The sequence below is a fragment of the Anomaloglossus baeobatrachus genome, unplaced genomic scaffold, assembly GCF_048569485.1.
Source record: "Anomaloglossus baeobatrachus isolate aAnoBae1 unplaced genomic scaffold, aAnoBae1.hap1 Scaffold_2573, whole genome shotgun sequence".
In the NCBI taxonomy this organism is placed as follows: Eukaryota; Metazoa; Chordata; class Amphibia; order Anura; family Aromobatidae; genus Anomaloglossus; species Anomaloglossus baeobatrachus.
In genome coordinates, this window is record NW_027442131.1 from 139,377 (window position 1) to 162,035 (window position 22,659).

Genomic DNA, 22,659 nt, shown 5'->3' on the forward strand with positions numbered 1-22,659 from the left:
GACATAGCCGAGTTGGTCAGGTTGAGTGGTGATGAGTTTGCTATTTGGATGAATAAAGAAAGTCAAAAGTGTGAAAGATAAAAAACAAAAGGAGGAAGTGTGAAAAGTGAATGGGCCAAATTGAGGTGCATATGAAGACGTATGCTTTCTTCCAATTCATTAAATCGGGCTAATATGAATCAGGTGAATTGAGTTCTGCTTTTGGAAACTGGGTTAAGAAGGGGTGCACCGTTCCTGGAGGTACTGCAATACCAGGTCAATGCGTGGAGTGGACAGAGCAAGCTCTTTTTCCATCTCCCTGTTCTAAAAATCCATTTAATATATGGTCCCCAGATAGGGGACGTATCAGATATTAAACTGATAAGAACAGATACTACACTTGATCTTAGCCAAAAGGCCGAGAAGCGATAACCAGAATTGGTTTGGGCCTCGAGTGGCACCCTGGCCTATGCCGGACACATCTTAGGGAGAGAGAGCGAGAGGGAGACAAACCCACGCCTACACAAGACATTTTGTCACCCAAGCCAACCCTTGAAAAGGCTGCTTTGCAGAGCCAAAACAAGAAGAATGGTGCGTTTTGCAGCCGCCGCCCACTGCAATGAATCTGAATAACTCCTCCTTTAGGGCGCAAGCAACTCCCCTCCCCCTTGCAGTCTTTCCAATTCACGATACAAAAAGACGGACAGGACAGGTTGCCTGACTTTCCGTCACTGCCACCCTTTGCCATCCTTACCCGTAGAAAGCCCTTTCATCATCCCCAAACCCTAATCTTTTCCCTTTCCTTCCCAGCCCCCAAACCCTGCCCTCTGTACCTTTCTCACCACCCGCTTCCCTTCTCCTGTCATCCCCCTACCACCCGGGAAAAAAAGAGATTGCCCCCTCCTTCCACTAGCCCACCCTCCCACCCAAAGAACAACTTCTTCTGCGCAGCTTGTTTTCTAGGCAGCAGCGCTATTGTGATGTCATCGGGGGGCATTGTGACAAGCCGCCAGTGTTCCGTCTCTTCATGTTGTGCACAGTTCAAACGGAAAATACATCAACAGGCAGACTACAGAAAAGCTTACTATCAAAGGTTAGAGGGGGGCTTTCTCAGAGGGCTTTTTACAGTTTTTCTATTCCCAATTAGCCGTTTAAGTGTACTTATTGAAAGTAGTAATTCTTTCATAGGCCGCCCTTTCTTAGTATTTGACGTTCCTTATATTGCGGTATGAGGCTTCGCAGTAGGTTGCAAACATTCATCACCCATGACTGTCCCCAATTGAGCTCAGAAGCTCAATGTCTATCATGACCTCTCTTTTAGAATGTCCAAGAGCAAGCAAACTATTCCTCCAGGAGAGGGCGCCAACAGACTACTAAAGAGATCATCATTACTCAAAGAAAACCCCAAAAACCAATGCATGATAGGAATAAACAGGTAACTTTCTTTGGAGTGGAAGCGGAGAGATCGCACCAGATGCCAATTCTAGATGTTATCACACCTGTGGTCACTGCAGCAGCAGGTGAATCCACTTTGTCCAAAAGGGATCTATTCCATTCAATTGCAAATGATCTAGATAAGACAGAGAACTGCAGCACGGGGACATAGCCGAGTTGGTCAGGTTGAGTGGTGATGAGTTTGCTATTTGGATGAATAAAGAAAGTCAAAAGTGTGAAAGATAAAAAACAAAAGGAGGAAGTGTGAAAAGTGAATGGGCCAAATTGAGGTGCATATGAAGACGTATGCTTTCTTCCAATTCATTAAATCGGGCTAATATGAATCAGGTGAATTGAGTTCTGCTTTTGGAAACTGGGTTAAGAAGGGGTGCACCGTTCCTGGAGGTACTGCAATACCAGGTCAATGCGTGGAGTGGACAGAGCAAGCTCTTTTTCCATCTCCCTGTTCTAAAAATCCATTTAATATATGGTCCCCAGATAGGGGACGTATCAGATATTAAACTGATAAGAACAGATACTACACTTGATCTTAGCCAAAAGGCCGAGAAGCGATAACCAGAATTGGTTTGGGCCTCGAGTGGCACCCTGGCCTATGCCGGACACATCTTAGGGAGAGAGAGCGAGAGGGAGACAAACCCACGCCTACACAAGACATTTTGTCACCCAAGCCAACCCTTGAAAAGGCTGCTTTGCAGAGCCAAAACAAGAAGAATGGTGCGTTTTGCAGCCGCCGCCCACTGCAATGAATCTGAATAACTCCTCCTTTAGGGCGCAAGCAACTCCCCTCCCCCTTGCAGTCTTTCCAATTCACGATACAAAAAGACGGACAGGACAGGTTGCCTGACTTTCCGTCACTGCCACCCTTTGCCATCCTTACCCGTAGAAAGCCCTTTCATCATCCCCAAACCCTAATCTTTTCCCTTTCCTTCCCAGCCCCCAAACCCTGCCCTCTGTACCTTTCTCACCACCCGCTTCCCTTCTCCTGTCATCCCCCTACCACCCGGGAAAAAAAGAGATTGCCCCCTCCTTCCACTAGCCCACCCTCCCACCCAAAGAACAACTTCTTCTGCGCAGCTTGTTTTCTAGGCAGCAGCGCTATTGTGATGTCATCGGGGGGCATTGTGACAAGCCGCCAGTGTTCCGTCTCTTCATGTTGTGCACAGTTCAAACGGAAAATACATCAACAGGCAGACTACAGAAAAGCTTACTATCAAAGGTTAGAGGGGGGCTTTCTCAGAGGGCTTTTTACAGTTTTTCTATTCCCAATTAGCCGTTTAAGTGTACTTATTGAAAGTAGTAATTCTTTCATAGGCCGCCCTTTCTTAGTATTTGACGTTCCTTATATTGCGGTATGAGGCTTCGCAGTAGGTTGCAAACATTCATCACCCATGACTGTCCCCAATTGAGCTCAGAAGCTCAATGTCTATCATGACCTCTCTTTTAGAATGTCCAAGAGCAAGCAAACTATTCCTCCAGGAGAGGGCGCCAACAGACTACTAAAGAGATCATCATTACTCAAAGAAAACCCCAAAAACCAATGCATGATAGGAATAAACAGGTAACTTTCTTTGGAGTGGAAGCGGAGAGATCGCACCAGATGCCAATTCTAGATGTTATCACACCTGTGGTCACTGCAGCAGCAGGTGAATCCACTTTGTCCAAAAGGGATCTATTCCATTCAATTGCAAATGATCTAGATAAGACAGAGAACTGCAGCACGGGGACATAGCCGAGTTGGTCAGGTTGAGTGGTGATGAGTTTGCTATTTGGATGAATAAAGAAAGTCAAAAGTGTGAAAGATAAAAAACAAAAGGAGGAAGTGTGAAAAGTGAATGGGCCAAATTGAGGTGCATATGAAGACGTATGCTTTCTTCCAATTCATTAAATCGGGCTAATATGAATCAGGTGAATTGAGTTCTGCTTTTGGAAACTGGGTTAAGAAGGGGTGCACCGTTCCTGGAGGTACTGCAATACCAGGTCAATGCGTGGAGTGGACAGAGCAAGCTCTTTTTCCATCTCCCTGTTCTAAAAATCCATTTAATATATGGTCCCCAGATAGGGGACGTATCAGATATTAAACTGATAAGAACAGATACTACACTTGATCTTAGCCAAAAGGCCGAGAAGCGATAACCAGAATTGGTTTGGGCCTCGAGTGGCACCCTGGCCTATGCCGGACACATCTTAGGGAGAGAGAGCGAGAGGGAGACAAACCCACGCCTACACAAGACATTTTGTCACCCAAGCCAACCCTTGAAAAGGCTGCTTTGCAGAGCCAAAACAAGAAGAATGGTGCGTTTTGCAGCCGCCGCCCACTGCAATGAATCTGAATAACTCCTCCTTTAGGGCGCAAGCAACTCCCCTCCCCCTTGCAGTCTTTCCAATTCACGATACAAAAAGACGGACAGGACAGGTTGCCTGACTTTCCGTCACTGCCACCCTTTGCCATCCTTACCCGTAGAAAGCCCTTTCATCATCCCCAAACCCTAATCTTTTCCCTTTCCTTCCCAGCCCCCAAACCCTGCCCTCTGTACCTTTCTCACCACCCGCTTCCCTTCTCCTGTCATCCCCCTACCACCCGGGAAAAAAAGAGATTGCCCCCTCCTTCCACTAGCCCACCCTCCCACCCAAAGAACAACTTCTTCTGCGCAGCTTGTTTTCTAGGCAGCAGCGCTATTGTGATGTCATCGGGGGGCATTGTGACAAGCCGCCAGTGTTCCGTCTCTTCATGTTGTGCACAGTTCAAACGGAAAATACATCAACAGGCAGACTACAGAAAAGCTTACTATCAAAGGTTAGAGGGGGGCTTTCTCAGAGGGCTTTTTACAGTTTTTCTATTCCCAATTAGCCGTTTAAGTGTACTTATTGAAAGTAGTAATTCTTTCATAGGCCGCCCTTTCTTAGTATTTGACGTTCCTTATATTGCGGTATGAGGCTTCGCAGTAGGTTGCAAACATTCATCACCCATGACTGTCCCCAATTGAGCTCAGAAGCTCAATGTCTATCATGACCTCTCTTTTAGAATGTCCAAGAGCAAGCAAACTATTCCTCCAGGAGAGGGCGCCAACAGACTACTAAAGAGATCATCATTACTCAAAGAAAACCCCAAAAACCAATGCATGATAGGAATAAACAGGTAACTTTCTTTGGAGTGGAAGCGGAGAGATCGCACCAGATGCCAATTCTAGATGTTATCACACCTGTGGTCACTGCAGCAGCAGGTGAATCCACTTTGTCCAAAAGGGATCTATTCCATTCAATTGCAAATGATCTAGATAAGACAGAGAACTGCAGCACGGGGACATAGCCGAGTTGGTCAGGTTGAGTGGTGATGAGTTTGCTATTTGGATGAATAAAGAAAGTCAAAAGTGTGAAAGATAAAAAACAAAAGGAGGAAGTGTGAAAAGTGAATGGGCCAAATTGAGGTGCATATGAAGACGTATGCTTTCTTCCAATTCATTAAATCGGGCTAATATGAATCAGGTGAATTGAGTTCTGCTTTTGGAAACTGGGTTAAGAAGGGGTGCACCGTTCCTGGAGGTACTGCAATACCAGGTCAATGCGTGGAGTGGACAGAGCAAGCTCTTTTTCCATCTCCCTGTTCTAAAAATCCATTTAATATATGGTCCCCAGATAGGGGACGTATCAGATATTAAACTGATAAGAACAGATACTACACTTGATCTTAGCCAAAAGGCCGAGAAGCGATAACCAGAATTGGTTTGGGCCTCGAGTGGCACCCTGGCCTATGCCGGACACATCTTAGGGAGAGAGAGCGAGAGGGAGACAAACCCACGCCTACACAAGACATTTTGTCACCCAAGCCAACCCTTGAAAAGGCTGCTTTGCAGAGCCAAAACAAGAAGAATGGTGCGTTTTGCAGCCGCCGCCCACTGCAATGAATCTGAATAACTCCTCCTTTAGGGCGCAAGCAACTCCCCTCCCCCTTGCAGTCTTTCCAATTCACGATACAAAAAGACGGACAGGACAGGTTGCCTGACTTTCCGTCACTGCCACCCTTTGCCATCCTTACCCGTAGAAAGCCCTTTCATCATCCCCAAACCCTAATCTTTTCCCTTTCCTTCCCAGCCCCCAAACCCTGCCCTCTGTACCTTTCTCACCACCCGCTTCCCTTCTCCTGTCATCCCCCTACCACCCGGGAAAAAAAGAGATTGCCCCCTCCTTCCACTAGCCCACCCTCCCACCCAAAGAACAACTTCTTCTGCGCAGCTTGTTTTCTAGGCAGCAGCGCTATTGTGATGTCATCGGGGGGCATTGTGACAAGCCGCCAGTGTTCCGTCTCTTCATGTTGTGCACAGTTCAAACGGAAAATACATCAACAGGCAGACTACAGAAAAGCTTACTATCAAAGGTTAGAGGGGGGCTTTCTCAGAGGGCTTTTTACAGTTTTTCTATTCCCAATTAGCCGTTTAAGTGTACTTATTGAAAGTAGTAATTCTTTCATAGGCCGCCCTTTCTTAGTATTTGACGTTCCTTATATTGCGGTATGAGGCTTCGCAGTAGGTTGCAAACATTCATCACCCATGACTGTCCCCAATTGAGCTCAGAAGCTCAATGTCTATCATGACCTCTCTTTTAGAATGTCCAAGAGCAAGCAAACTATTCCTCCAGGAGAGGGCGCCAACAGACTACTAAAGAGATCATCATTACTCAAAGAAAACCCCAAAAACCAATGCATGATAGGAATAAACAGGTAACTTTCTTTGGAGTGGAAGCGGAGAGATCGCACCAGATGCCAATTCTAGATGTTATCACACCTGTGGTCACTGCAGCAGCAGGTGAATCCACTTTGTCCAAAAGGGATCTATTCCATTCAATTGCAAATGATCTAGATAAGACAGAGAACTGCAGCACGGGGACATAGCCGAGTTGGTCAGGTTGAGTGGTGATGAGTTTGCTATTTGGATGAATAAAGAAAGTCAAAAGTGTGAAAGATAAAAAACAAAAGGAGGAAGTGTGAAAAGTGAATGGGCCAAATTGAGGTGCATATGAAGACGTATGCTTTCTTCCAATTCATTAAATCGGGCTAATATGAATCAGGTGAATTGAGTTCTGCTTTTGGAAACTGGGTTAAGAAGGGGTGCACCGTTCCTGGAGGTACTGCAATACCAGGTCAATGCGTGGAGTGGACAGAGCAAGCTCTTTTTCCATCTCCCTGTTCTAAAAATCCATTTAATATATGGTCCCCAGATAGGGGACGTATCAGATATTAAACTGATAAGAACAGATACTACACTTGATCTTAGCCAAAAGGCCGAGAAGCGATAACCAGAATTGGTTTGGGCCTCGAGTGGCACCCTGGCCTATGCCGGACACATCTTAGGGAGAGAGAGCGAGAGGGAGACAAACCCACGCCTACACAAGACATTTTGTCACCCAAGCCAACCCTTGAAAAGGCTGCTTTGCAGAGCCAAAACAAGAAGAATGGTGCGTTTTGCAGCCGCCGCCCACTGCAATGAATCTGAATAACTCCTCCTTTAGGGCGCAAGCAACTCCCCTCCCCCTTGCAGTCTTTCCAATTCACGATACAAAAAGACGGACAGGACAGGTTGCCTGACTTTCCGTCACTGCCACCCTTTGCCATCCTTACCCGTAGAAAGCCCTTTCATCATCCCCAAACCCTAATCTTTTCCCTTTCCTTCCCAGCCCCCAAACCCTGCCCTCTGTACCTTTCTCACCACCCGCTTCCCTTCTCCTGTCATCCCCCTACCACCCGGGAAAAAAAGAGATTGCCCCCTCCTTCCACTAGCCCACCCTCCCACCCAAAGAACAACTTCTTCTGCGCAGCTTGTTTTCTAGGCAGCAGCGCTATTGTGATGTCATCGGGGGGCATTGTGACAAGCCGCCAGTGTTCCGTCTCTTCATGTTGTGCACAGTTCAAACGGAAAATACATCAACAGGCAGACTACAGAAAAGCTTACTATCAAAGGTTAGAGGGGGGCTTTCTCAGAGGGCTTTTTACAGTTTTTCTATTCCCAATTAGCCGTTTAAGTGTACTTATTGAAAGTAGTAATTCTTTCATAGGCCGCCCTTTCTTAGTATTTGACGTTCCTTATATTGCGGTATGAGGCTTCGCAGTAGGTTGCAAACATTCATCACCCATGACTGTCCCCAATTGAGCTCAGAAGCTCAATGTCTATCATGACCTCTCTTTTAGAATGTCCAAGAGCAAGCAAACTATTCCTCCAGGAGAGGGCGCCAACAGACTACTAAAGAGATCATCATTACTCAAAGAAAACCCCAAAAACCAATGCATGATAGGAATAAACAGGTAACTTTCTTTGGAGTGGAAGCGGAGAGATCGCACCAGATGCCAATTCTAGATGTTATCACACCTGTGGTCACTGCAGCAGCAGGTGAATCCACTTTGTCCAAAAGGGATCTATTCCATTCAATTGCAAATGATCTAGATAAGACAGAGAACTGCAGCACGGGGACATAGCCGAGTTGGTCAGGTTGAGTGGTGATGAGTTTGCTATTTGGATGAATAAAGAAAGTCAAAAGTGTGAAAGATAAAAAACAAAAGGAGGAAGTGTGAAAAGTGAATGGGCCAAATTGAGGTGCATATGAAGACGTATGCTTTCTTCCAATTCATTAAATCGGGCTAATATGAATCAGGTGAATTGAGTTCTGCTTTTGGAAACTGGGTTAAGAAGGGGTGCACCGTTCCTGGAGGTACTGCAATACCAGGTCAATGCGTGGAGTGGACAGAGCAAGCTCTTTTTCCATCTCCCTGTTCTAAAAATCCATTTAATATATGGTCCCCAGATAGGGGACGTATCAGATATTAAACTGATAAGAACAGATACTACACTTGATCTTAGCCAAAAGGCCGAGAAGCGATAACCAGAATTGGTTTGGGCCTCGAGTGGCACCCTGGCCTATGCCGGACACATCTTAGGGAGAGAGAGCGAGAGGGAGACAAACCCACGCCTACACAAGACATTTTGTCACCCAAGCCAACCCTTGAAAAGGCTGCTTTGCAGAGCCAAAACAAGAAGAATGGTGCGTTTTGCAGCCGCCGCCCACTGCAATGAATCTGAATAACTCCTCCTTTAGGGCGCAAGCAACTCCCCTCCCCCTTGCAGTCTTTCCAATTCACGATACAAAAAGACGGACAGGACAGGTTGCCTGACTTTCCGTCACTGCCACCCTTTGCCATCCTTACCCGTAGAAAGCCCTTTCATCATCCCCAAACCCTAATCTTTTCCCTTTCCTTCCCAGCCCCCAAACCCTGCCCTCTGTACCTTTCTCACCACCCGCTTCCCTTCTCCTGTCATCCCCCTACCACCCGGGAAAAAAAGAGATTGCCCCCTCCTTCCACTAGCCCACCCTCCCACCCAAAGAACAACTTCTTCTGCGCAGCTTGTTTTCTAGGCAGCAGCGCTATTGTGATGTCATCGGGGGGCATTGTGACAAGCCGCCAGTGTTCCGTCTCTTCATGTTGTGCACAGTTCAAACGGAAAATACATCAACAGGCAGACTACAGAAAAGCTTACTATCAAAGGTTAGAGGGGGGCTTTCTCAGAGGGCTTTTTACAGTTTTTCTATTCCCAATTAGCCGTTTAAGTGTACTTATTGAAAGTAGTAATTCTTTCATAGGCCGCCCTTTCTTAGTATTTGACGTTCCTTATATTGCGGTATGAGGCTTCGCAGTAGGTTGCAAACATTCATCACCCATGACTGTCCCCAATTGAGCTCAGAAGCTCAATGTCTATCATGACCTCTCTTTTAGAATGTCCAAGAGCAAGCAAACTATTCCTCCAGGAGAGGGCGCCAACAGACTACTAAAGAGATCATCATTACTCAAAGAAAACCCCAAAAACCAATGCATGATAGGAATAAACAGGTAACTTTCTTTGGAGTGGAAGCGGAGAGATCGCACCAGATGCCAATTCTAGATGTTATCACACCTGTGGTCACTGCAGCAGCAGGTGAATCCACTTTGTCCAAAAGGGATCTATTCCATTCAATTGCAAATGATCTAGATAAGACAGAGAACTGCAGCACGGGGACATAGCCGAGTTGGTCAGGTTGAGTGGTGATGAGTTTGCTATTTGGATGAATAAAGAAAGTCAAAAGTGTGAAAGATAAAAAACAAAAGGAGGAAGTGTGAAAAGTGAATGGGCCAAATTGAGGTGCATATGAAGACGTATGCTTTCTTCCAATTCATTAAATCGGGCTAATATGAATCAGGTGAATTGAGTTCTGCTTTTGGAAACTGGGTTAAGAAGGGGTGCACCGTTCCTGGAGGTACTGCAATACCAGGTCAATGCGTGGAGTGGACAGAGCAAGCTCTTTTTCCATCTCCCTGTTCTAAAAATCCATTTAATATATGGTCCCCAGATAGGGGACGTATCAGATATTAAACTGATAAGAACAGATTTTTGATTTAATGAAGCTTTCCAAAGCACCGCAAAAAATGCATGACCGAAGTCACACCAAAAACAGTGCAAAGGCTAGGATTCGTGTGGACCCTTCCGTGAGGAGAGGGTCCCCAAAAATCAACCCCGTCCCTCCGAGCCAGAAGGCCACAGCAAGGGTCAGGGATCTTCGGTGCTCCCCCAAGCCGAAGCCTGGTTGAGCCTTGTCGTTGCTCCCAGCGTCCACCCAGGCATCTTACCCAAGTGGAGTAGAGAGCTACTAGTTGTTGGTTTCGCAGCCGAAACTGCCCGGACCGTCAACCGGTGTTAGTTTCTCAGCCCAAGGCTAACCGGACCTCCAACCGGGTGTTGGTTTCTCAGCCGAAGCTGACCCGGACCTCCAACCGGGTGTTGGTTTCTCAGCCGAAGCTGACCCGGACCTCCAACCGGGTGTTGGTTTCTCAGCCGAAGCTGACCCGGACCTCAAACCGGGTGTTGGTTTCTCAGCCGAAGCTGACCCGGACCTCCAACCGGGTGTTGGTTTCTCAGCCCAAAGCTGAACGGACCTCCGACCATGATTATAAAAATTTCCCTTCCTAGCCAGAAGGCCGGGATAGAGCAATATGCTCAGAAAGTATGAAAGGGCAAGGTACGGTGTGCTACAGAGCCCAAGGCTCGCCGGGGTCCCAAGCCAGCAAGCTCAGACTCACTCCAGGGTCGTCAGTCCTGGGGCACATTGCACCATAGCCCCCACACTTACTCAGTCTAATAGCCTCGATCCTGGTAGGGCCATGTTTTCCTCTAGATGAATATACTATACATCCAGAGTACTAGCAAGCGCAACCTTCCAGTGTGCATTGCATCTGCCGAGCCTCACAGATACTACACTTGATCTTAGCCAAAAGGCCGAGAAGCGATAACCAGAATTGGTTTGGGCCTCGAGTGGCACCCTGGCCTATGCCGGACACATCTTAGGGAGAGAGAGCGAGAGGGAGACAAACCCACGCCTACACAAGACATTTTGTCACCCAAGCCAACCCTTGAAAAGGCTGCTTTGCAGAGCCAAAACAAGAAGAATGGTGCGTTTTGCAGCCGCCGCCCACTGCAATGAATCTGAATAACTCCTCCTTTAGGGCGCAAGCAACTCCCCTCCCCCTTGCAGTCTTTCCAATTCACGATACAAAAAGACGGACAGGACAGGTTGCCTGACTTTCCGTCACTGCCACCCTTTGCCATCCTTACCCGTAGAAAGCCCTTTCATCATCCCCAAACCCTAATCTTTTCCCTTTCCTTCCCAGCCCCCAAACCCTGCCCTCTGTACCTTTCTCACCACCCGCTTCCCTTCTCCTGTCATCCCCCTACCACCCGGGAAAAAAAGAGATTGCCCCCTCCTTCCACTAGCCCACCCTCCCACCCAAAGAACAACTTCTTCTGCGCAGCTTGTTTTCTAGGCAGCAGCGCTATTGTGATGTCATCGGGGGGCATTGTGACAAGCCGCCAGTGTTCCGTCTCTTCATGTTGTGCACAGTTCAAACGGAAAATACATCAACAGGCAGACTACAGAAAAGCTTACTATCAAAGGTTAGAGGGGGGCTTTCTCAGAGGGCTTTTTACAGTTTTTCTATTCCCAATTAGCCGTTTAAGTGTACTTATTGAAAGTAGTAATTCTTTCATAGGCCGCCCTTTCTTAGTATTTGACGTTCCTTATATTGCGGTATGAGGCTTCGCAGTAGGTTGCAAACATTCATCACCCATGACTGTCCCCAATTGAGCTCAGAAGCTCAATGTCTATCATGACCTCTCTTTTAGAATGTCCAAGAGCAAGCAAACTATTCCTCCAGGAGAGGGCGCCAACAGACTACTAAAGAGATCATCATTACTCAAAGAAAACCCCAAAAACCAATGCATGATAGGAATAAACAGGTAACTTTCTTTGGAGTGGAAGCGGAGAGATCGCACCAGATGCCAATTCTAGATGTTATCACACCTGTGGTCACTGCAGCAGCAGGTGAATCCACTTTGTCCAAAAGGGATCTATTCCATTCAATTGCAAATGATCTAGATAAGACAGAGAACTGCAGCACGGGGACATAGCCGAGTTGGTCAGGTTGAGTGGTGATGAGTTTGCTATTTGGATGAATAAAGAAAGTCAAAAGTGTGAAAGATAAAAAACAAAAGGAGGAAGTGTGAAAAGTGAATGGGCCAAATTGAGGTGCATATGAAGACGTATGCTTTCTTCCAATTCATTAAATCGGGCTAATATGAATCAGGTGAATTGAGTTCTGCTTTTGGAAACTGGGTTAAGAAGGGGTGCACCGTTCCTGGAGGTACTGCAATACCAGGTCAATGCGTGGAGTGGACAGAGCAAGCTCTTTTTCCATCTCCCTGTTCTAAAAATCCATTTAATATATGGTCCCCAGATAGGGGACGTATCAGATATTAAACTGATAAGAACAGATACTACACTTGATCTTAGCCAAAAGGCCGAGAAGCGATAACCAGAATTGGTTTGGGCCTCGAGTGGCACCCTGGCCTATGCCGGACACATCTTAGGGAGAGAGAGCGAGAGGGAGACAAACCCACGCCTACACAAGACATTTTGTCACCCAAGCCAACCCTTGAAAAGGCTGCTTTGCAGAGCCAAAACAAGAAGAATGGTGCGTTTTGCAGCCGCCGCCCACTGCAATGAATCTGAATAACTCCTCCTTTAGGGCGCAAGCAACTCCCCTCCCCCTTGCAGTCTTTCCAATTCACGATACAAAAAGACGGACAGGACAGGTTGCCTGACTTTCCGTCACTGCCACCCTTTGCCATCCTTACCCGTAGAAAGCCCTTTCATCATCCCCAAACCCTAATCTTTTCCCTTTCCTTCCCAGCCCCCAAACCCTGCCCTCTGTACCTTTCTCACCACCCGCTTCCCTTCTCCTGTCATCCCCCTACCACCCGGGAAAAAAAGAGATTGCCCCCTCCTTCCACTAGCCCACCCTCCCACCCAAAGAACAACTTCTTCTGCGCAGCTTGTTTTCTAGGCAGCAGCGCTATTGTGATGTCATCGGGGGGCATTGTGACAAGCCGCCAGTGTTCCGTCTCTTCATGTTGTGCACAGTTCAAACGGAAAATACATCAACAGGCAGACTACAGAAAAGCTTACTATCAAAGGTTAGAGGGGGGCTTTCTCAGAGGGCTTTTTACAGTTTTTCTATTCCCAATTAGCCGTTTAAGTGTACTTATTGAAAGTAGTAATTCTTTCATAGGCCGCCCTTTCTTAGTATTTGACGTTCCTTATATTGCGGTATGAGGCTTCGCAGTAGGTTGCAAACATTCATCACCCATGACTGTCCCCAATTGAGCTCAGAAGCTCAATGTCTATCATGACCTCTCTTTTAGAATGTCCAAGAGCAAGCAAACTATTCCTCCAGGAGAGGGCGCCAACAGACTACTAAAGAGATCATCATTACTCAAAGAAAACCCCAAAAACCAATGCATGATAGGAATAAACAGGTAACTTTCTTTGGAGTGGAAGCGGAGAGATCGCACCAGATGCCAATTCTAGATGTTATCACACCTGTGGTCACTGCAGCAGCAGGTGAATCCACTTTGTCCAAAAGGGATCTATTCCATTCAATTGCAAATGATCTAGATAAGACAGAGAACTGCAGCACGGGGACATAGCCGAGTTGGTCAGGTTGAGTGGTGATGAGTTTGCTATTTGGATGAATAAAGAAAGTCAAAAGTGTGAAAGATAAAAAACAAAAGGAGGAAGTGTGAAAAGTGAATGGGCCAAATTGAGGTGCATATGAAGACGTATGCTTTCTTCCAATTCATTAAATCGGGCTAATATGAATCAGGTGAATTGAGTTCTGCTTTTGGAAACTGGGTTAAGAAGGGGTGCACCGTTCCTGGAGGTACTGCAATACCAGGTCAATGCGTGGAGTGGACAGAGCAAGCTCTTTTTCCATCTCCCTGTTCTAAAAATCCATTTAATATATGGTCCCCAGATAGGGGACGTATCAGATATTAAACTGATAAGAACAGATACTACACTTGATCTTAGCCAAAAGGCCGAGAAGCGATAACCAGAATTGGTTTGGGCCTCGAGTGGCACCCTGGCCTATGCCGGACACATCTTAGGGAGAGAGAGCGAGAGGGAGACAAACCCACGCCTACACAAGACATTTTGTCACCCAAGCCAACCCTTGAAAAGGCTGCTTTGCAGAGCCAAAACAAGAAGAATGGTGCGTTTTGCAGCCGCCGCCCACTGCAATGAATCTGAATAACTCCTCCTTTAGGGCGCAAGCAACTCCCCTCCCCCTTGCAGTCTTTCCAATTCACGATACAAAAAGACGGACAGGACAGGTTGCCTGACTTTCCGTCACTGCCACCCTTTGCCATCCTTACCCGTAGAAAGCCCTTTCATCATCCCCAAACCCTAATCTTTTCCCTTTCCTTCCCAGCCCCCAAACCCTGCCCTCTGTACCTTTCTCACCACCCGCTTCCCTTCTCCTGTCATCCCCCTACCACCCGGGAAAAAAAGAGATTGCCCCCTCCTTCCACTAGCCCACCCTCCCACCCAAAGAACAACTTCTTCTGCGCAGCTTGTTTTCTAGGCAGCAGCGCTATTGTGATGTCATCGGGGGGCATTGTGACAAGCCGCCAGTGTTCCGTCTCTTCATGTTGTGCACAGTTCAAACGGAAAATACATCAACAGGCAGACTACAGAAAAGCTTACTATCAAAGGTTAGAGGGGGGCTTTCTCAGAGGGCTTTTTACAGTTTTTCTATTCCCAATTAGCCGTTTAAGTGTACTTATTGAAAGTAGTAATTCTTTCATAGGCCGCCCTTTCTTAGTATTTGACGTTCCTTATATTGCGGTATGAGGCTTCGCAGTAGGTTGCAAACATTCATCACCCATGACTGTCCCCAATTGAGCTCAGAAGCTCAATGTCTATCATGACCTCTCTTTTAGAATGTCCAAGAGCAAGCAAACTATTCCTCCAGGAGAGGGCGCCAACAGACTACTAAAGAGATCATCATTACTCAAAGAAAACCCCAAAAACCAATGCATGATAGGAATAAACAGGTAACTTTCTTTGGAGTGGAAGCGGAGAGATCGCACCAGATGCCAATTCTAGATGTTATCACACCTGTGGTCACTGCAGCAGCAGGTGAATCCACTTTGTCCAAAAGGGATCTATTCCATTCAATTGCAAATGATCTAGATAAGACAGAGAACTGCAGCACGGGGACATAGCCGAGTTGGTCAGGTTGAGTGGTGATGAGTTTGCTATTTGGATGAATAAAGAAAGTCAAAAGTGTGAAAGATAAAAAACAAAAGGAGGAAGTGTGAAAAGTGAATGGGCCAAATTGAGGTGCATATGAAGACGTATGCTTTCTTCCAATTCATTAAATCGGGCTAATATGAATCAGGTGAATTGAGTTCTGCTTTTGGAAACTGGGTTAAGAAGGGGTGCACCGTTCCTGGAGGTACTGCAATACCAGGTCAATGCGTGGAGTGGACAGAGCAAGCTCTTTTTCCATCTCCCTGTTCTAAAAATCCATTTAATATATGGTCCCCAGATAGGGGACGTATCAGATATTAAACTGATAAGAACAGATACTACACTTGATCTTAGCCAAAAGGCCGAGAAGCGATAACCAGAATTGGTTTGGGCCTCGAGTGGCACCCTGGCCTATGCCGGACACATCTTAGGGAGAGAGAGCGAGAGGGAGACAAACCCACGCCTACACAAGACATTTTGTCACCCAAGCCAACCCTTGAAAAGGCTGCTTTGCAGAGCCAAAACAAGAAGAATGGTGCGTTTTGCAGCCGCCGCCCACTGCAATGAATCTGAATAACTCCTCCTTTAGGGCGCAAGCAACTCCCCTCCCCCTTGCAGTCTTTCCAATTCACGATACAAAAAGACGGACAGGACAGGTTGCCTGACTTTCCGTCACTGCCACCCTTTGCCATCCTTACCCGTAGAAAGCCCTTTCATCATCCCCAAACCCTAATCTTTTCCCTTTCCTTCCCAGCCCCCAAACCCTGCCCTCTGTACCTTTCTCACCACCCGCTTCCCTTCTCCTGTCATCCCCCTACCACCCGGGAAAAAAAGAGATTGCCCCCTCCTTCCACTAGCCCACCCTCCCACCCAAAGAACAACTTCTTCTGCGCAGCTTGTTTTCTAGGCAGCAGCGCTATTGTGATGTCATCGGGGGGCATTGTGACAAGCCGCCAGTGTTCCGTCTCTTCATGTTGTGCACAGTTCAAACGGAAAATACATCAACAGGCAGACTACAGAAAAGCTTACTATCAAAGGTTAGAGGGGGGCTTTCTCAGAGGGCTTTTTACAGTTTTTCTATTCCCAATTAGCCGTTTAAGTGTACTTATTGAAAGTAGTAATTCTTTCATAGGCCGCCCTTTCTTAGTATTTGACGTTCCTTATATTGCGGTATGAGGCTTCGCAGTAGGTTGCAAACATTCATCACCCATGACTGTCCCCAATTGAGCTCAGAAGCTCAATGTCTATCATGACCTCTCTTTTAGAATGTCCAAGAGCAAGCAAACTATTCCTCCAGGAGAGGGCGCCAACAGACTACTAAAGAGATCATCATTACTCAAAGAAAACCCCAAAAACCAATGCATGATAGGAATAAACAGGTAACTTTCTTTGGAGTGGAAGCGGAGAGATCGCACCAGATGCCAATTCTAGATGTTATCACACCTGTGGTCACTGCAGCAGCAGGTGAATCCACTTTGTCCAAAAGGGATCTATTCCATTCAATTGCAAATGATCTAGATAAGACAGAGAACTGCAGCACGGGGACATAGCCGAGTTGGTCAGGTTGAGTGGTGATGAGTTTGCTATTTGGATGAATAAAGAAAGTCAAAAGTGTGAAAGATAAAAAACAAAAGGAGGAAGTGTGAAAAGTGAATGGGCCAAATTGAGGTGCATATGAAGACGTATGCTTTCTTCCAATTCATTAAATCGGGCTAATATGAATCAGGTGAATTGAGTTCTGCTTTTGGAAACTGGGTTAAGAAGGGGTGCACCGTTCCTGGAGGTACTGCAATACCAGGTCAATGCGTGGAGTGGACAGAGCAAGCTCTTTTTCCATCTCCCTGTTCTAAAAATCCATTTAATATATGGTCCCCAGATAGGGGACGTATCAGATATTAAACTGATAAGAACAGATACTACACTTGATCTTAGCCAAAAGGCCGAGAAGCGATAACCAGAATTGGTTTGGGCCTCGAGTGGCACCCTGGCCTATGCCGGACACATCTTAGGGAGAGAGAGCGAGAGGGAGACAAACCCATGCCTACACAAGACATTTTGTCACCCAAGCCAACCCTTGAAAAGGCTGCTTTGCAGAGCCAAAACAAGAAGAATGGTGCGTTTTGCAGCCGCCGCCCACTGCAATGAATCTGAATAACTCCTCCTTTAGGGCGCAAGCAACTCCCCTCCCCCTTGCAGTCTTTCCAATTCACGATACAAAAAGACGGACAGGACAGGTTGCCTGACTTTCCGTCACTGCCACCCTTTGCCATCCTTACCCGTAGAAAGCCCTTTCATCATCCCCAAACCCTAATCTTTTCCCTTTCCTTCCCAGCCCCCAAACCCTGCCCTCTGTACCTTTCTCACCACCCGCTTCCCTTCTCCTGTCATCCCCCTACCACCCGGGAAAAAAAGAGATTGCCCCCTCCTTCCACTAGCCCACCCTCCCACCCAAAGAACAACTTCTTCTGCGCAGCTTGTTTTCTAGGCAGCAGCGCTATTGTGATGTCATCGGGGGGCATTGTGACAAGCCGCCAGTGTTCCGTCTCTTCATGTTGTGCACAGTTCAAACGGAAAATACATCAACAGGCAGACTACAGAAAAGCTTACTATCAAAGGTTAGAGGGGGGCTTTCTCAGAGGGCTTTTTACAGTTTTTCTATTCCCAATTAGCCGTTTAAGTGTACTTATTGAAAGTAGTAATTCTTTCATAGGCCGCCCTTTCTTAGTATTTGACGTTCCTTATATTGCGGTATGAGGCTTCGCAGTAGGTTGCAAACATTCATCACCCATGACTGTCCCCAATTGAGCTCAGAAGCTCAATGTCTATCATGACCTCTCTTTTAGAATGTCCAAGAGCAAGCAAACTATTCCTCCAGGAGAGGGCGCCAACAGACTACTAAAGAGATCATCATTACTCAAAGAAAACCCCAAAAACCAATGCATGATAGGAATAAACAGGTAACTTTCTTTGGAGTGGAAGCGGAGAGATCGCACCAGATGCCAATTCTAGATGTTATCACACCTGTGGTCACTGCAGCAGCAGGTGAATCCACTTTGTCCAAAAGGGATCTATTCCATTCAATTGCAAATGATCTAGATAAGACAGAGAACTGCAGCACGGGGACATAGCCGAGTTGGTCAGGTTGAGTGGTGATGAGTTTGCTATTTGGATGAATAAAGAAAGTCAAAAGTGTGAAAGATAAAAAACAAAAGGAGGAAGTGTGAAAAGTGAATGGGCCAAATTGAGGTGCATATGAAGACGTATGCTTTCTTCCAATTCATTAAATCGGGCTAATATGAATCAGGTGAATTGAGTTCTGCTTTTGGAAACTGGGTTAAGAAGGGGTGCACCGTTCCTGGAGGTACTGCAATACCAGGTCAATGCGTGGAGTGGACAGAGCAAGCTCTTTTTCCATCTCCCTGTTCTAAAAATCCATTTAATATATGGTCCCCAGATAGGGGACGTATCAGATATTAAACTGATAAGAACAGATACTACACTTGATCTTAGCCAAAAGGCCGAGAAGCGATAACCAGAATTGGTTTGGGCCTCGAGTGGCACCCTGGCCTATGCCGGACACATCTTAGGGAGAGAGAGCGAGAGGGAGACAAACCCACGCCTACACAAGACATTTTGTCACCCAAGCCAACCCTTGAAAAGGCTGCTTTGCAGAGCCAAAACAAGAAGAATGGTGCGTTTTGCAGCCGCCGCCCACTGCAATGAATCTGAATAACTCCTCCTTTAGGGCGCAAGCAACTCCCCTCCCCCTTGCAGTCTTTCCAATTCACGATACAAAAAGACGGACAGGACAGGTTGCCTGACTTTCCGTCACTGCCACCCTTTGCCATCCTTACCCGTAGAAAGCCCTTTCATCATCCCCAAACCCTAATCTTTTCCCTTTCCTTCCCAGCCCCCAAACCCTGCCCTCTGTACCTTTCTCACCACCCGCTTCCCTTCTCCTGTCATCCCCCTACCACCCGGGAAAAAAAGAGATTGCCCCCTCCTTCCACTAGCCCACCCTCCCACCCAAAGAACAACTTCTTCTGCGCAGCTTGTTTTCTAGGCAGCAGCGCTATTGTGATGTCATCGGGGGGCATTGTGACAAGCCGCCAGTGTTCCGTCTCTTCATGTTGTGCACAGTTCAAACGGAAAATACATCAACAGGCAGACTACAGAAAAGCTTACTATCAAAGGTTAGAGGGGGGCTTTCTCAGAGGGCTTTTTACAGTTTTTCTATTCCCAATTAGCCGTTTAAGTGTACTTATTGAAAGTAGTAATTCTTTCATAGGCCGCCCTTTCTTAGTATTTGACGTTCCTTATATTGCGGTATGAGGCTTCGCAGTAGGTTGCAAACATTCATCACCCATGACTGTCCCCAATTGAGCTCAGAAGCTCAATGTCTATCATGACCTCTCTTTTAGAATGTCCAAGAGCAAGCAAACTATTCCTCCAGGAGAGGGCGCCAACAGACTACTAAAGAGATCATCATTACTCAAAGAAAACCCCAAAAACCAATGCATGATAGGAATAAACAGGTAACTTTCTTTGGAGTGGAAGCGGAGAGATCGCACCAGATGCCAATTCTAGATGTTATCACACCTGTGGTCACTGCAGCAGCAGGTGAATCCACTTTGTCCAAAAGGGATCTATTCCATTCAATTGCAAATGATCTAGATAAGACAGAGAACTGCAGCACGGGGACATAGCCGAGTTGGTCAGGTTGAGTGGTGATGAGTTTGCTATTTGGATGAATAAAGAAAGTCAAAAGTGTGAAAGATAAAAAACAAAAGGAGGAAGTGTGAAAAGTGAATGGGCCAAATTGAGGTGCATATGAAGACGTATGCTTTCTTCCAATTCATTAAATCGGGCTAATATGAATCAGGTGAATTGAGTTCTGCTTTTGGAAACTGGGTTAAGAAGGGGTGCACCGTTCCTGGAGGTACTGCAATACCAGGTCAATGCGTGGAGTGGACAGAGCAAGCTCTTTTTCCATCTCCCTGTTCTAAAAATCCATTTAATATATGGTCCCCAGATAGGGGACGTATCAGATATTAAACTGATAAGAACAGATACTACACTTGATCTTAGCCAAAAGGCCGAGAAGCGATAACCAGAATTGGTTTGGGCCTCGAGTGGCACCCTGGCCTATGCCGGACACATCTTAGGGAGAGAGAGCGAGAGGGAGACAAACCCACGCCTACACAAGACATTTTGTCACCCAAGCTAACCCTTGAAAAGGCTGCTTTGCAGAGCCAAAACAAGAAGAATGGTGCGTTTTGCAGCCGCCGCCCACTGCAATGAATCTGAATAACTCCTCCTTTAGGGCGCAAGCAACTCCCCTCCCCCTTGCAGTCTTTCCAATTCACGATACAAAAAGACGGACAGGACAGGTTGCCTGACTTTCCGTCACTGCCACCCTTTGCCATCCTTACCCGTAGAAAGCCCTTTCATCATCCCCAAACCCTAATCTTTTCCCTTTCCTTCCCAGCCCCCAAACCCTGCCCTCTGTACCTTTCTCACCACCCGCTTCCCTTCTCCTGTCATCCCCCTACCACCCGGGAAAAAAAGAGATTGCCCCCTCCTTCCACTAGCCCACCCTCCCACCCAAAGAACAACTTCTTCTGCGCAGCTTGTTTTCTAGGCAGCAGCGCTATTGTGATGTCATCGGGGGGCATTGTGACAAGCCGCCAGTGTTCCGTCTCTTCATGTTGTGCACAGTTCAAACGGAAAATACATCAACAGGCAGACTACAGAAAAGCTTACTATCAAAGGTTAGAGGGGGGCTTTCTCAGAGGGCTTTTTACAGTTTTTCTATTCCCAATTAGCCGTTTAAGTGTACTTATTGAAAGTAGTAATTCTTTCATAGGCCGCCCTTTCTTAGTATTTGACGTTCCTTATATTGCGGTATGAGGCTTCGCAGTAGGTTGCAAACATTCATCACCCATGACTGTCCCCAATTGAGCTCAGAAGCTCAATGTCTATCATGACCTCTCTTTTAGAATGTCCAAGAGCAAGCAAACTATTCCTCCAGGAGAGGGCGCCAACAGACTACTAAAGAGATCATCATTACTCAAAGAAAACCCCAAAAACCAATGCATGATAGGAATAAACAGGTAACTTTCTTTGGAGTGGAAGCGGAGAGATCGCACCAGATGCCAATTCTAGATGTTATCACACCTGTGGTCACTGCAGCAGCAGGTGAATCCACTTTGTCCAAAAGGGATCTATTCCATTCAATTGCAAATGATCTAGATAAGACAGAGAACTGCAGCACGGGGACATAGCCGAGTTGGTCAGGTTGAGTGGTGATGAGTTTGCTATTTGGATGAATAAAGAAAGTCAAAAGTGTGAAAGATAAAAAACAAAAGGAGGAAGTGTGAAAAGTGAATGGGCCAAATTGAGGTGCATATGAAGACGTATGCTTTCTTCCAATTCATTAAATCGGGCTAATATGAATCAGGTGAATTGAGTTCTGCTTTTGGAAACTGGGTTAAGAAGGGGTGCACCGTTCCTGGAGGTACTGCAATACCAGGTCAATGCGTGGAGTGGACAGAGCAAGCTCTTTTTCCATCTCCCTGTTCTAAAAATCCATTTAATATATGGTCCCCAGATAGGGGACGTATCAGATATTAAACTGATAAGAACAGATACTACACTTGATCTTAGCCAAAAGGCCGAGAAGCGATAACCAGAATTGGTTTGGGCCTCGAGTGGCACCCTGGCCTATGCCGGACACATCTTAGGGAGAGAGAGCGAGAGGGAGACAAACCCACGCCTACACAAGACATTTTGTCACCCAAGCCAACCCTTGAAAAGGCTGCTTTGCAGAGCCAAAACAAGAAGAATGGTGCGTTTTGCAGCCGCCGCCCACTGCAATGAATCTGAATAACTCCTCCTTTAGGGCGCAAGCAACTCCCCTCCCCCTTGCAGTCTTTCCAATTCACGATACAAAAAGACGGACAGGACAGGTTGCCTGACTTTCCGTCACTGCCACCCTTTGCCATCCTTACCCGTAGAAAGCCCTTTCATCATCCCCAAACCCTAATCTTTTCCCTTTCCTTCCCAGCCCCCAAACCCTGCCCTCTGTACCTTTCTCACCACCCGCTTCCCTTCTCCTGTCATCCCCCTACCACCCGGGAAAAAAAGAGATTGCCCCCTCCTTCCACTAGCCCACCCTCCCACCCAAAGAACAACTTCTTCTGCGCAGCTTGTTTTCTAGGCAGCAGCGCTATTGTGATGTCATCGGGGGGCATTGTGACAAGCCGCCAGTGTTCCGTCTCTTCATGTTGTGCACAGTTCAAACGGAAAATACATCAACAGGCAGACTACAGAAAAGCTTACTATCAAAGGTTAGAGGGGGGCTTTCTCAGAGGGCTTTTTACAGTTTTTCTATTCCCAATTAGCCGTTTAAGTGTACTTATTGAAAGTAGTAATTCTTTCATAGGCCGCCCTTTCTTAGTATTTGACGTTCCTTATATTGCGGTATGAGGCTTCGCAGTAGGTTGCAAACATTCATCACCCATGACTGTCCCCAATTGAGCTCAGAAGCTCAATGTCTATCAT

The 22,659-nt window shown here is 46.7% G+C and overlaps 14 non-coding genes and 1 pseudogene across 14 annotated transcripts; all 15 read right to left on the reverse strand.

Annotated features, from left to right (window-relative positions):
- Positions 1–218: 218 nt before the first annotated feature.
- On the reverse strand, positions 219–409 carry LOC142263322 (U2 spliceosomal RNA). Its single transcript, XR_012730417.1, has one exon. It is a non-coding gene; the product is annotated as a U2 spliceosomal RNA (small nuclear RNA).
- Positions 410–1,796: 1,387 nt separating this feature from the next.
- LOC142263324 (U2 spliceosomal RNA) lies at positions 1,797–1,987 on the reverse strand. Its single transcript, XR_012730419.1, has one exon. It is a non-coding gene; the product is annotated as a U2 spliceosomal RNA (small nuclear RNA).
- A 1,387-nt stretch (positions 1,988–3,374) lies between these two features.
- LOC142263325 (U2 spliceosomal RNA) lies at positions 3,375–3,565 on the reverse strand. Its single transcript, XR_012730420.1, has one exon. It is a non-coding gene; the product is annotated as a U2 spliceosomal RNA (small nuclear RNA).
- Positions 3,566–4,952: 1,387 nt separating this feature from the next.
- On the reverse strand, positions 4,953–5,143 carry LOC142263326 (U2 spliceosomal RNA). Its single transcript, XR_012730421.1, has one exon. It is a non-coding gene; the product is annotated as a U2 spliceosomal RNA (small nuclear RNA).
- Positions 5,144–6,530: 1,387 nt separating this feature from the next.
- LOC142263327 (U2 spliceosomal RNA) lies at positions 6,531–6,721 on the reverse strand. The gene has a single exon (XR_012730422.1). It is a non-coding gene; the product is annotated as a U2 spliceosomal RNA (small nuclear RNA).
- A 1,387-nt stretch (positions 6,722–8,108) lies between these two features.
- On the reverse strand, positions 8,109–8,299 carry LOC142263328 (U2 spliceosomal RNA). Its single transcript, XR_012730423.1, has one exon. It is a non-coding gene; the product is annotated as a U2 spliceosomal RNA (small nuclear RNA).
- Positions 8,300–9,686: 1,387 nt separating this feature from the next.
- LOC142263373 (U2 spliceosomal RNA) lies at positions 9,687–9,879 on the reverse strand. The gene has a single exon (XR_012730463.1). It is a non-coding gene; the product is annotated as a U2 spliceosomal RNA (small nuclear RNA).
- Positions 9,880–10,609: 730 nt separating this feature from the next.
- Positions 10,610–10,736, reverse strand: LOC142263385 (U2 spliceosomal RNA; annotated as a pseudogene).
- A 1,387-nt stretch (positions 10,737–12,123) lies between these two features.
- On the reverse strand, positions 12,124–12,314 carry LOC142263329 (U2 spliceosomal RNA). The gene has a single exon (XR_012730424.1). It is a non-coding gene; the product is annotated as a U2 spliceosomal RNA (small nuclear RNA).
- A 1,387-nt stretch (positions 12,315–13,701) lies between these two features.
- Positions 13,702–13,892, reverse strand: LOC142263330 (U2 spliceosomal RNA). The gene has a single exon (XR_012730425.1). It is a non-coding gene; the product is annotated as a U2 spliceosomal RNA (small nuclear RNA).
- Positions 13,893–15,279: 1,387 nt separating this feature from the next.
- On the reverse strand, positions 15,280–15,470 carry LOC142263331 (U2 spliceosomal RNA). The gene has a single exon (XR_012730426.1). It is a non-coding gene; the product is annotated as a U2 spliceosomal RNA (small nuclear RNA).
- A 1,387-nt stretch (positions 15,471–16,857) lies between these two features.
- LOC142263333 (U2 spliceosomal RNA) lies at positions 16,858–17,048 on the reverse strand. The gene has a single exon (XR_012730427.1). It is a non-coding gene; the product is annotated as a U2 spliceosomal RNA (small nuclear RNA).
- A 1,387-nt stretch (positions 17,049–18,435) lies between these two features.
- LOC142263334 (U2 spliceosomal RNA) lies at positions 18,436–18,626 on the reverse strand. The gene has a single exon (XR_012730428.1). It is a non-coding gene; the product is annotated as a U2 spliceosomal RNA (small nuclear RNA).
- Positions 18,627–20,013: 1,387 nt separating this feature from the next.
- On the reverse strand, positions 20,014–20,204 carry LOC142263336 (U2 spliceosomal RNA). Its single transcript, XR_012730430.1, has one exon. It is a non-coding gene; the product is annotated as a U2 spliceosomal RNA (small nuclear RNA).
- Positions 20,205–21,591: 1,387 nt separating this feature from the next.
- On the reverse strand, positions 21,592–21,782 carry LOC142263337 (U2 spliceosomal RNA). Its single transcript, XR_012730431.1, has one exon. It is a non-coding gene; the product is annotated as a U2 spliceosomal RNA (small nuclear RNA).
- Between the last annotated feature and the right edge of the window lie 877 nt (positions 21,783–22,659).